General features: G+C 42.9%; 1 long non-coding RNA gene across 3 annotated transcripts; it reads left to right on the top strand.

Moving 5' to 3' along the window:
* The first annotated feature begins 1,266 nt into the window (after nt 1–1,266).
* On the top strand, nt 1,267–5,419 carry LOC127143206 (uncharacterized). Of its 3 annotated transcripts, XR_007814458.1 has the most exons (3): nt 1,298–1,894; nt 2,007–4,934; nt 5,076–5,419. It is a non-coding gene; the product is annotated as an uncharacterized LOC127143206 (long non-coding RNA). The 3 variants fall into 3 exon arrangements; XR_007814456.1 differs by lacking the exon at nt 5,076–5,419 and having other exon boundaries at nt 1,267–1,894; nt 2,007–3,178; XR_007814457.1 differs by lacking the exon at nt 5,076–5,419 and having other exon boundaries at nt 1,267–1,903; nt 2,007–3,178.
* The last annotated feature ends 8,567 nt before the right edge of the window (nt 5,420–13,986 follow it).

The following is a 13,986-nucleotide window of genomic DNA, read 5'->3' as shown; positions in this document are numbered from 1 at the left end:
GTTAAGATCTTTCTGACTTTATGAAGCAGGAGTTTTTTACGTGTCTTCTCCGGAGCATTGTGTAATTTCTTCTCTGATCTGAGCTGAAAATCCCCTGACCTTCCCTCTGAACCTGTGGTCAGACTCAGTTCACATGAAGAGTTCTGTGACAGAGGTCCTACTCCACAATCAGGACTTCTGTTTTACTCCTTATACTGGTTGATGTTTTCACTGTTTTTATTCTCGTCTCAGCTGCTGTAGCTGTGTGTGTGTGTGTGTGTGTGTGTGTGTGTGTGTGTGTGTGTGTGTGGGATCAGGTCTTATCTCGCCTGCAGCTGTGAGACTCTTTACGAGAACAGAGATCAGATCTCTCCTCTACTGACCTCTCTCACAGCGGATTTGAAGATTCTGTTATTTGTTTCAAAAGCACTGAACAGACTGGAACCAGGTTAGACCTCCACCTCCACCTCCACCTCCCTGAACTCCACTGCCCTCTCCACTGAGCCATGACTGCTCACACTCCGTCTGTTCTCTCTGTTTATTTCCTCCACACTTTTATCAGTTTACTTACTTCAACAGTTCAACAGTCTCATAATTCCATGTCTGTGGATTTTGGTCACCCTGAGTTATTTTCAGTGTGTTCTAAATGAATGTAGTTGTTCCTGTAAAATGCAGTGAATACTTTAAACACTTCCTCAAATCCTCTACATTTGGCATCAAGTCAAACTCAATGTGTAACTTTTTTCAAATGATAATTGCTGTGTTGATTCTTATTTGGCAGAAAATATTTCATTTTTCTCTTCTGTTTTTTAAACATCAAACTTTACTGTTTTGCTCGTACAGTTTTAGTTCAGTTGATCTGCAGTGTAAAGTTTAATGTCTCCAGAGCTCAGAACAACAGACATATAAATATGTTTATGACATAATAAGACTTGTTTTATTTTAATAATGTAACCAGGAGACACATCATCCATAATTACTTTACAGGTGCTGGGTTACAGTTACTTGACCTAATCTGTTACTCACACGCTGCTGTTTTCTTCACAGTTAAATGATTTTTTTTTAACTCTACCAGCTGTGATCTAAACATTGTCCACGCAGAATAAAAGCAGAACTGGGAACAAGAGGTTTTTATTTCAAAAATATGGAATTTATTTTCCATCTTTTATTGTCTTTCTCCAGCCTTCAGACAAAAAACATGTTTTCAATCATGTCTCCAACCACATTCCTCCAGATTCACCCCAGTGATTCTGTGGGAGCCCAAACCAAAGTAAAATTCAGTCGTGTAAAATCAGTAAAAGCCATAAAAAAGACTCCTTTCACTTCCTGTTTCTGTTCTTAAAATCAGTGGGTGGAGCTCCGCTTTATTTTCTCCCTCACATGTTAAAACACATTAACAGAGACACAAACCTGAGGAAAGAATATCCCTGAGATAAATATTGATTTCATGAATATATTTGGAAAACAGCTCAATGACGAATACATTTTCTCTCTGAGAGTAAACATTTGTCTTAACCTGCCTCTGTGAAGCTGTGATCATTTGAACCTGCTCGCTCTCCTGTAAAATATTTTACGATCAAACGGGGAAATTACAAACGCAGATTTTTCTCCTGCGCAGAGGAACAGTTGAACTCTCACTGCTGAAATAAATCACTGCTGAACACGAGCGGCTTTTTCTGTGACAGATAGAAACACAGAAAGAGAAAAGTTGTGACAGCAGGAGGCCGTTCATCCCCCTCCAGGCTCTGTGGGTGGAGGCTCAGAGCTGTCAACATCTTGTGACATTTCCTGCCAACGTTTCCTGGTGAAGAGGAATCCCTAAACTGAACCAACAGATCTGAGCGCCCGTCTCAACCGTACCAGCTGAGTCTTGATTTAGTCAGACGATGATTTCTCTTCCCTGTGCACACTGGAGGTAAAGCAGGTGAAGCTCCACCCTGATGAAACTACACCTGAGAGGTGTCCTGACTTTTATTTTTTAAAGCTACAATCATTTCAAATGATAAACTTCCTGTTTGTTTCTGCAGCCGATCGTCCTCACTCCCGGAGACCAGACCCAGAGACCAGACCCAGCTCTGACCGGATCCCGTCTGCTAACATCATTATCTGGTCGTTGTACAGTTTTCAGACCCTCAGCACCTCCTCCCCTCTCCTCTGGAGGAGGCTCGAAGCTGAAACGTCGGTGGAGGTGAAGAGGTTGATGTTGTGCAGAGGGGGAGGTTTTACCAGAGAGAGGAAGAACAGAGGGATGGAGGGAAGTGTGGACCCTGAGTCAAACTCCAGTTATAACAGAAAACCTTTGGTGTGGTCGTGTCACTTCAGAGATTTAAACATTAACATGTCTCAGGCTGCTGCTAAACAACCTGTGATGATTAAAACCTCCTGCACACTGAGCCAGTGGTTTCAGCCCAGCTGCTGGTTTTCACTGCTTCTCTGTCTCTAACATACAACAGTTGTTACATCGTCTGAACAAGGACGACTCAGTCGACGCAGATGAATGAAGACTGAACCGAGGGAGTCGTGTTTCTACTGCCACACAATCCGTTTCCTCGTTTTATCGTCTTTAAGCAGAGAGTGAAAAGCTCCATGAATAAACTGCCTGTGTGTAATAACGTGTGTGTTTCGTGAATCAGCAGTGATCTGTGTGTTTATACTGTAAACCTTTATACGGTTAGAGGTTGGTTTCTTCTTCCATGTTTCCCCTGGTAACCCAGTGTTTAACGTCACAGCGCTATGATCTGTGGGTAATTCCCTCAGGAAGAAATGCTGACTGAGAAAGTAAAGAGGACGGTGGGACAGCAGAGTCCTCCTGGACCTGGACCTGTCTCCGGGTGCGTTGATCCTCCCTGCTCCATCACCTCATCATCTCGACTGGTTCTCCACTCACTCATCACCTCATGGTTCAGTCTGCCTGTGTGCTCTGAGCTCTTCCTGGTTCAGTAAACCGTCTTTGTTTATCACACTCACAGAAATAACCTGGTGTTTATTTTGAGAGTGTGACTTTCACTTTTATCAGCTCATATGAACTGACACTTGTTTGGTGTTTTGATGAATGTATTCTGATTCTGATTCCCTTCACACATCTCCACACCTCTGCTGTGGACTTTAACCAACGTGGTCCTGAACAGCTTATATATTATATCCTCACACACAGCTGTCTAAAATCTTTTTTAACATTAAAATATGAGTCCAGCTGAAATGCTGTGTCTCCAGCTGTCTTCACATGTTGACTGCAGGTGCCTGTGTCCTGGCTGCTGCTCTGGTTTTCACCAGTAGGTGGCAGCAGAAGTCCTCACACTGCAGAGTGAGCTGTGCAGGAGAGGAAGTCGGGGTGAAAGGCTTCTATCTCGCTCTGTTATTGGGGTAAATATGAGCAGAATGTCTCAGGTTTCCAAAGTAAAATAAGGCTTTTACTGTGAAAAGTCGATGAAGTGTTAAAGCAGAACTTCAGTGTTAAGTCAGGTAGTAAAACGTGATGTGTTCAGGTGTTTTCTTCTACTTTCCTTTAGCACTGGGCAGAATAACATGACCTCTCATTACTCATCTGAAAACAGAGGACATTCAACATTTTAACACACAAGGTCAGAGGGGAAGCTCAGCTCTACAACCTCAGCCCTGCTGGATGCTGACTGACACACACTGTACAAACATGCTCATCACTTTGTTTGGGAGGAATGTGCAGTGAGAGAATAAGGAGCACAACATGCAGCTTTTAGTAAAATAAAGAAAAAGAAGAAAGACAGAACAAACAGACGAAGCTTTGGAGTCGGATTTACAGATTTGGGATTTCCACAGCTGCGGTGAAACCTTCTGTCGTTCGTGAAATCAAAGTGAAGCGTTATGTGGCTCAGGTCTCTGTTTACATCTGAAAGCAGACATATTGAACCAGGATCAGCTTTGTCTCTTGTGTTTTGCTAAATGAGATTAGTCTGTGCATTTAATCTGCTACTGACTCATCAAATCTCATTTGTTCCCAAACAAGAGGGAAAAATAAATCAGCCTGTGTGGTGAGATAATCCTGTTTGTTTCAGTCAGTTCAGGAGTTTTCTTCCTCAAATGCTGTGACAATAATCATAAGATAAAACAAGAACCCGGATCAGGAATCTGCCTGTGAATCAGTAAATGTGAAGATATCATGTGTGTTGGTCCAGCATCGTCTCTGCAGCAGTTGAATAAAAACAGGAGATGAATTTTCTGCGCTGGAGAGCTGACAGCAGCAGAGAGGACATCACAGCGCTCCAGGTCTGAAATCTGTTCAGGGGATCTCCTCTGATCTGGGACTGGACTCACCAGAGAGTCTCCTTAAAACTTGGAAGCGTCCCTGAAAGTATTTGGTGATAGCTGGAAGTGTCTCCTGTCTGGACCATCTGCCGGTAAAGAAACATGACGTCTGACATGATGTTGTCAAGGTCTCTTTACCACAAATAAACATGAAGAATATGAGGACATCTGGTTGATCAAATTAAAATGTGTCCCTCAACTAACAGCACCATCTGGACCACTGAGCTGTAAACTCGCTAATTTATGATTTTATTTCTTTTTTTTTTTCACTCCGCTCAAGTGAATAAATGCTAAATCACTGCACATTAATTAAACACACGTTGTCACTTTTCCTGTGGCGCTTGGCTAAAGTGATTCTGAATGAAACGCAGGATCAGATCCTGATCAATCACAGAGGACTATGGAGTGAAAAGAGCATTATTCATGGCCTGGTTCCTTCCTGAGACACGCTCCCTCCTCTTATTATTATCTCATGTCAAACACAGGCACAACCTTCAAAAGCACATTTGCTTTTTTTTATTCTTCTCACTCGCTTTTTTCACCTTTTTTGTCAGGAACACTGAAGCACTGAAATCTGCAGGAGAAACCACATTAATCTAGATTTTACAGAAACACCTCGTGAACTACTGAAGGAATAATTCAGCATCAGCAGTCTGAAACTTTCTGGACTCGAGGTGAGCCAGTTCACAAACATGACGCAACTTTTCTTTGAAAGAATTAATGGTAGCACTAGAAACAGCCTGTGATTTACAGTGTGGTTTTGTTGTGGGAGTCAGGTGCCATTAAAACTTTTACTGGTTCCTGCTGCTTCTCAGACGTAGATACAGACGAGAGGAAAACTGGGAACTTAAGGGAACAGCAAACCTGGAAACATAATCTGCACCTGAGAGGTAAACACCATCATTACTATTCTTACTGTGTAATGTGAGATGCAAATTCTATTTTCACTCATTAACAAACATTATTGTGACATTTAGAAGAAAATAAAACATAAACAGGAGCACTGCATCCAGACCATTTATTAGATTTATTATCACGTCTCAGTCAAAATGAGTCTTTACTTACTACCTTTCAAAGTTTCAACCATCATCTGAGGAAAAATGTTTGTTTAATTGCACAGTGAGAAAAAGGTTGTTGACAATAAAACTTTAATTTTAATATCCACCTCTCCATCGTCCTGTTTTCTGTCACTGAACCGACACCTCTCTGTAGGAACCAGGATCTGGTTCATACAGCTGAACTGTAACGTGCAGGCTGAGTGATAGAGTTTATGTGCATCATCTGGTTCAGTCAGTCGCCTCGTGTCTCTGTGCAAACTCATTTATTGCAGTTGGTGATAATTTAATGTACAATTAATGAGCTGTCAAACACTGTGGTGCATCTCTGCTCTGATGAATAACTGACTGTGCAGCTGCAAACTGGAGACTTGTATGAATCACCTCCACTGTTTCAGTTTGTTCATGAGCTCTGCTGATATGATGAGGTGCAGCAGCTGCCTGTTCTTACAGACTCAGGATTCTTCTGGAGCTGCTTTAAGAGATGCTCTGTAATCCTTAGTTTCTCAGTCAGGAGCCAGTTTCAGCCGCTGGATGTTTTGTGAATACGGCTCAGGGTCACTGGTTTATCCTCAGCATCGTGTCATCGTCGCCTTGGCAGAAGCTCACAGCCCTACAGGACGTGTTTGACGTTTTCTCCAATTACCAGTTTGATTGGTTTGGTTTACCTGCTGCCTGGTACATCAGGTTTTAACCCTGGATAGACATGATCATGGGTTACACTCAACACCTGAGGCTGAACATCATCTGTGGCTCTCAGTCCTGAGTCCACTGAGTCCTGCTGAGGATGTAAGAAACGTCCCGTGGTTTTCTGACAAACATTTCTCAAACAGAATGAAGTGCATTTGTAGAGGACTGTTTTCAGTGGTGGATAAATACTTTTAACAGTTTTATTTTCTTCTTTATTTCTTTAATGTCTTCTTTTATTCCTGTATTTTTTCTCCCAGTCAGACACTTGGAGTTTGGACTGCTGTGTATTTATTTCACACTCCTCAGCCCTGAAGCCTTAATGAACAGCAAAGCTCTCATTGTGAATAATGACACAGAAATGTCAGCATAAAGCCACTGGCCTCCTTTTTGTTATCGCATGCTCTGAAATATTGATGAGCCTCCCTTTTCACTGTCGCTGTCTCAGATATTTGCCTCTGACTGATGAACACTCTGGTATTTTTCCTGCCAAACAACCAGGAGTGTTTACTGTTAACAAAAGCCGCGTGTTTTTAAAAAACCACGGGGGGAGAGGATGGCTAACCATCCTGCAATGTGAACAGTTTGTCACTATTTTCATCTCACTGTGATCCGTGCCCAGTGTGCTGCTTTCTGCTTTCTTTGTTTTTAGCTTCTGCAGCCTGGAAAGAAACACGTTCTGCTGCTAATTTCATCCCCGCTCCCTCTGTGCTTCGTTTGCTGAACACATCTCTACGGCTGTGATTTATCACCGCTCCGTGGCTTTCTGGTAATTCCCAGGTGATGCTACCTGTCTTAACAACCGCCCAAAATAGAAGACTTATCACCCAGAAGTAGGCTGAGAGGATGTGTATGTCTGCAGTTTATTCCACTGCACGCTGAGCTGATTCACACGTCACTAAGATGTTTCTCATTTCAAGACAAACGAGGTTTCGTGAGTCAGTGCTTGATTAAAATCATTTTTTCTGCAGCATAAAATCTCATTCAGTGTGAAGTGAAGAAGAATCATTCACTGTACAGTGAACGCACCATCTGGATTAGCTGAGCTTGTTGAGATGATGATTGTCTCATCAGGTCAACTCACTGCACTTATTCCTGAGACCAGTGTTAAAAGGAATAGACCGACATTTAGCAAAAATACACTTAGACACATAGATATTGATGCCACTGTCATGTCTGAGTCAGGACCTGGTTAGCTTAGCATACAGACTGGAAACAAACTGCTCCTACGTCAGCATTAAAACACACACAGTGATGGTGTAATACGCTGATGTGAGGCAGGGATAAAGTTCACCATCCCCTCATTGGCTCATAAACCAAATGAACAAATCAAACTGTGACCTGATCATGAGATGAAAAGTCAGGGACAGTGAGTCTGAACAAACTTCCAGCACGAACATTTCAGCAGCGTTCCTGTAGCACACAACAAACATGTCAAACATGCAGAGGACGGAGGCGAGGTGTGTTTCTGGAGAGGCAGCTTTTAATGGGTTTCTGCTGTTTGAACAAGTGACTGATGCTGAGGAAAGATGAGAAGAGAGAGCAGTGAAGGGACTGAAAGCCTCGTCAGGGTCGGGGCGTGGACGGGTACAAACAGGAAACTCTATCAGGACCACACAGCAGCTTCTATGATGAACCTACCAGAGAGTGAGGAGTACACAGGTTTACTGCTCAGGGATTTTTAACCTCTCGTCCATGATGTCCTGAGTGGTGTGTCCATCACATACTTGTAGAGTCGTCTGCCTCCTCGTGGTCAAATAACAACGCAGCTTTAAAGGTTGATCTCTCTGCTCTCCATCTCTCAGAGCTGTGTCCTCTCCTCCATCAGCTGCACAACATCTGAGCCAACATGCAGAGTCTGTGTCAGTTTCACGGCAGATGGATGTGAGTGGCGGCGACACGTTTATATCAGCACAGATGGACGGACGCCAGCAGCAGCAGAGAGACGGAGGCGAGGACGTTTAGTGTGCAGCTATTTTCTCTGATCCTTCAGCGCTCTCTGAGCAGCTCTTAATTATAAATGAGTTAAGTATCGACGATGCTTTAATGATGTATGAGAGCACAACGTGTACTGATGAACTGAGCAGGTATTTTCATAGAGGAGCTGCAGCCTCACTGTGCCTGCATATTTTTTGCACATGTCAGTCTCAGTGTGTTTACTTTGACTTCTGTCTCTGTGAGGACCAGTATCAGACATTCAGGGAAAATTTAGAAATTGGAAACATGTTGGAAAGAGGGGAAAGCTTTGTGAAGCTGAGAATGTTTGCAAAGTGGAAAATGAGAGCTTAAGTCACAACATTTTACTTTGACACAGAACATGTTTGTAGAGAAGAAACTGTGGAAAATGATGACATGGTTAGAAAAAGGAAAGAAAAGAGGACATATCTGAAGAAGTGTGGACAGTTTTGGAAAGTAAAAAGATGAAATACTAAAGTAATTTTTAAATAGTGGAAAGTTAAGACATCTTTGCAAAGTGAGGACATTTTTGCAGAGCGTGGACATGTTCAGTCAGAGCTTTTGTGAAAGTGAGGTTTTTTGGGAAAGAAAATGAAGACATGTTAGGATTGGGGGACAGTTTTGGACAGGGTGGAGGCTGAGGACATTTTCACAAGTACAGAAGCACAAACCTGTGTACAGACAGCTGTGTCTGGTTCCACATTTCCCTGTATGCATGCACTGTGAGCGTATGTATCTGCCTGTGTGCATGTTGTGTGTTTGCCTATGAAGGTGTGTGTTTATCTGTGTGTGTGTGTGTGAGACTGCAGAGTCTTCTGACCTTGGATGCCCATGAAGCTGCTGGAAACACACAGCAGCTCATCAAATATTTACAGCTCCATCTAATTCAGGACTTCATGTGGTCTTTCTTCCTCCGGCCTCGGGCTGTTGGCCACAGGCTGCCGGAGAGGAGAGGAAAACACATCTGCACTCCAATCCAGACTCACTGCAAACACAGGACGAGATTCTCAGGGTTAAAGCAGTGAGTCCAGGTCCAGTGTGTGTTCCTGGATTAAGTCAGAAAATGGAAATGAATTGATTTCCCCTTGAAAAATTAGAGATACGACAATATGCTTCAGTGATGCAACTAGTGATTATTATGATGAATCCACCAGCACCAATGTGAGTTCACATTTAACCTTTAATTGTTTTGGACATATCCAGCGGTGACCAGCTGTAGTGGAAGTGTTACATTTTTCTAAACTTTTCTGAGACTGTTGCAGAAAAACTTTTCTCTGCTCAGGTCCAACATTCGGTTTAACCCTCTGTTAATTAATGAATTATACCCTGCACAGTTTGTTTTTGTCTGAAGCAGAGTTCAGGCCATAATTCAACATTCAGGGTTATTTATCACCAGCTGATTTAGCAAGGCCAGATTCTTACTTTGCATTTAAATTATGCTTCAAAATGAGTTCTCTGTAGATTTTGGAGGAAAAGAAACAAAGAGGAAAAAGAAATCATGTGATAATGATTGTTGTTTTAAGACAGACATCTCAAATATAAATGAGAAGGAAGTGAAAACCTGCTTTGGAAAACTTAGACTCTGACTGTCTGAGGAAAGAACGAGAACCTTTCTGTTTCCTAAAACAAACACTGAGGACTGTGGTTGTACTGGGCAGCTCCCAGTGTGAACATGTGTGTGTGAAGCAGTGTGTTCATGCTTCGCCTTCACTGTGTAATTAAAGTGTGAAAACAACATGTGGCTCCATGAAGTGTGTTATTCTTCAACAGGCAGCGCTCCCACGCTCCCACTCTGCTCCGAGTCAGAGCGTTAATGTGTCCTGACACCGTCTCCATCCAAATATAAAGGTGTGATCATCATCTCTACTTCTGCTGGATTCCACACTCAACCTGAGTTTGGATGACAGTGACATGGAGATAAAAGCTGTTACAGAAACACGTCACTCTGTGCCCAGAGTAAGTGAGAGGATAAAAGAGGAGAAGATTACTCACTGCTGAGTTTAGGTTTCACTCTCTTTAGTCACACTGGATCTGAGGACGTCTCCTGAGAGTCCACTTTGGTCCAGACTGTCTCAGCAGTTACAATGATCCCTCACCGGCTTCCCACATGCTAACAGTGACGTTAGCTGCAGCAGACGACGAGGCTCCAGAACCTTATCACTCCGTATTTTGCCTCCATACACTGAAGATGCTTCTTGTGCATAAAATGAACCGGAAGTTAAAGCTGGAAATAATCTACTGTGTCCAACAGATTAAACAAAATATAAGTGTTTGCAACATCACAGCTAATGTCAGTGTTACTTACTGGAGCCCAGTCAGAGGCCTGAAACACAGTGTGTGTCCACCTGTTCTCACACTGCAACATCACCTTGTTGATTTATTCCACTGCTGTGCTCGGCTGTTTCTTTTCTTTTCTTTGCTCTCATCCTGATCCCTTCATTGTAACGGAGCTGTGGAGGTGAAGGGCAGATGGAGGCGATGAACAGAGAAACACAGGGAGAGGTTCCTTCTAGTCAAAGGGCTGATTAACAGCGAGGGTAAAAGGTGACTCCAACAAAGGTGGAGGTGGGAGAGCGTGAAAGGGAACGGCAGAGGATGAGTTTTTATATGAGTGTGGATGAGGAAGCAGAAGGTTCAGAGATCAGTGCTGCACTGTGCTGAAGCTAATCACATCTCAAGTTTATGTCACAAGCTTCTTGGTGAAATGTTAAGTCTGTTGTCTCAGCCACTGCGATGCTAAACCACAGCAACCAGAACTTTACATGATTCATCTTTGTTAGATTCCCTGGTGCGAGTTGATTCAGATAAAGCAGCTGCTCTTGTAAACGATTAATCCAATCGCTCAGATTCAGGGTTCATCAGTTTTATGAATTTTATCAAATGAGCCATAACTGACAAATGCAACACTTAAAACAAAGTCGAAAGTCAAGTGAAATGAAGTAAAATAAGAAAAGGTGTAGATGAAATGCAACAGAACAAAGTCCACGTCTGCTCATGTGCACGTGATGAGAGGAAGACCTGGAGGTCTCAATCAGCAGATTATCACAGTCGAGGATTTTGTGATTTGAGAGGAGATAGAAGAGACAGAGGAGCGCTGCTGACGGAGGAGTGAACACGTCTGAGGAGTTTTCACTGCAGCTCCTGTGACTGAACACGAGATCCACGACGCTAACGGAGACCGACACCGTGAAAGAATTCGACCTGTAGTCTCGTGTTATCATCTGCATCTGCACTAACCATCTCTGCTGAAGTCAAAGGACGGAAACAGTGAATAATGAACAATGCAAATGAGTAAACAATTAGTTTCCAGGAGCAAATAAAACTAAATCATCGCTCTTATGGGGATTCAGGGGTGGAGAGGAAAAGGAGGGCAGCGGTGGAGAAATTACATTTTTGCACTTTACAGCTGAATAGAAATTCTGTGCAGGTCTTTGTGCTCATCAAATGAAGACAAGTGTTCATTTGCATTTGAATTATCAGGATTACAAATCCATTAACTGGGTCTTTTGTTTGTTTTCCATTTATAAATTCAGTTTTCCAAAGTGTGTGAGCGGCCGACTTTGTCAGACCTGCCCCTGATGTATGATGGCACAGTCGTGTGCTCAGTAACGACGCCGGCTATTCAAGCTCTTCAATGAAGCCATTCAATACAGCTGGTCTCACTTCATCAGCCACAGAGTGTTTAACATCATATTAAAGCATTTAGTTGGTACTGAGGGAGAACACAGACCTCAGCACTACACTTTAAAACCAGCTGTGTTATTTATTGATTAGAAGCTGTTCAAATTTCAGTTTCATCATAAACTTAGCTGCATCACTGCTCACATCAAATGTTTTTTCACTGCCAAATCCTTCCAGTTTATTCTGAGAGGAAATCTGCACCATGCCCATATTTGAAGACTATTAAGAGGCAAATAAATACAAGTAGGACAAAAATGCAGTTGTTGGCCTGAGACTGGAAATATGTGTGTGCTGTCACTGCAGTTTATCATCTGTGATGTTTTGTCTAGTTGCTGCACAAGATCCAGGTCAGTGAAAGCTGTACTGGAAAAAAGGTCCAGCAACAGCCTCTGTTTTTTCTAAATGTGAGCTCTCCTCCCACCTCCCACTTATTCATCTGATCATAGCGTGGGTTCTGACCTTCTACCATCAGTTTCTTCCCAATCATAAACTGGTCCTCCTCATTCTCTGCGCTGCTCGTCAGAGGGCTCAGGACTCAGATCTTTGCCTCCTCCTGCTGCACAATCATTATCCACCATTCAGTTTTCATGCCTCTCACCTGGACTCAGTTTGCTGACAGACACTGATGCACAGACGGTGTGAGGAGCAGAAAACATGTGTTTGAAACTGACCCGACCTCCACAGTCTTACATGAAGGTTTCAGTCTCCTGTGATCCTGGTTTCAGACAAGTTGCAGATAACTGAGGGCCCATGCCTGATGGCTGCATGCAGCATTTTAACATCAATAAATCATGACTGAATTCATTTGCTGTAAACAAAAGAGACCTTCACTGACAGCCTGTCGGCACTGATTTGGAGTAAATCTGATTTAAAACATCAAAGCACAAACAAGAAATAACTGTAATGCACAGAGGCACATATTCAAGTGGACATGGTTTATATGGACTGATGGAAACTCGTCGAGGGTGATCAGCATTCAGAAGTTAAACCAAGAATGAGCTCAAACATCAGATTCAAGAGGCAAAACTATTTCATTTGACTCAGAACTGATAAAGTTCTGCAGCTGAAGTGCTCTGGGCTCTGGGGCCTGAACGTGTGAACACTCTCCCACCAGAGTCCACTGAGTATTTCACGACTTTCAGCGACATAAAGTGCTGATTACAGTCCACTGATCATCGCACATGTCAAACCAGAGATACGCTACAGATATCAGCACTGTGTGTGTGTGTGTGTGTGTGTGTGTGTGTGTGTCATCTATCATATCAGATCATTTCCACCTGTTTATCTCCAGAGGATTGTTGCAGTCAAACTGTTGTGTAGAGTAGTGGCTCTCTTTTATTAAACACTTCTTCCTTGTAAGAAAAGAACCTAAATAGTCTGTTCTGTGGCCAAGCTTCAGGCCAAAATTAGAAAACAAAAAGCAAACACAAGGATTGCATAGGTTCAGTTTAAGTTTAAGGTCAAAGCAAAGAAGCAAATACAGCACAAAAAGCTTTTTGTAATAAGATGAGATGAGATTTTACAACTCATGGGCTGAACGGTGGATTACACCATTATTGTGTAAAGTTCAGGGTTTTTTTGTTTTTTGTTTTTGATGTTGTTGCATGTTTGCAACACAACAAATTAAGCAGATGAGAACTGCATTGCTAATATCCTGAACTAAAAAGTGTTCTTTATGTTTATGACAATATTTCTTCTTGTGTATTTGCAGATATATCATCTGCTGTTAAAAGTGGAGCCAGGTTCAACTCTTAAGTATTCGGCTATCTGCTCAACAGTTTTGTCATTATTAACCTTCCATAGCTCCACAGGATTGTAATAAGTGTGAAACCAGAGCAGCGACGCCGAGTGTGAAAACCATTAAAACTTGTGGGTGTTTGTATGAAAACAGGCTGTGGGGCTGCTGCAGAGAGGGAGGCTCTCTCACTCTCCAGTCCACCTGCTGCTAAGTGACGCAGGCGGAGCAGAAACACACACACTTACACACACGTACACACACTCGCTCACACACTCACCCCTGTAACCCGGCACTTTGCTGATGCAGCACAACAACAGCCAGTGTGTCTCTCCATCTAAACAGGGTTACTTGAGCATGCAGAGCCACAGAGTGGTGCAACATGACAGATAAGCGTCGCCCTCCTCTCTGCTTGAAGGGCTGAGACGGCTGGTGATGCACTCTGTTATAGATAGACGTGGGGGACCTGACGTCTGTGGCGTTAAGCACATACCAGATGGACGGCGTCAGTGATGTGTGTGTGTGTGTGTGTGTGTGTGTGAGAAGAGAGAGAGAGGAAGCCAGAGTTGAGTTTCAGTGTGACAAAACACAGAGAGACAGTAGAAGTAGAGG

The sequence above is a fragment of the Lates calcarifer genome, linkage group LG13 (genome assembly GCF_001640805.2).
Source record: "Lates calcarifer isolate ASB-BC8 linkage group LG13, TLL_Latcal_v3, whole genome shotgun sequence".
In the NCBI taxonomy this organism is placed as follows: Eukaryota; Metazoa; Chordata; class Actinopteri; family Centropomidae; genus Lates; species Lates calcarifer.
This window is presented reverse-complemented; position numbering and strand designations above follow the sequence as displayed.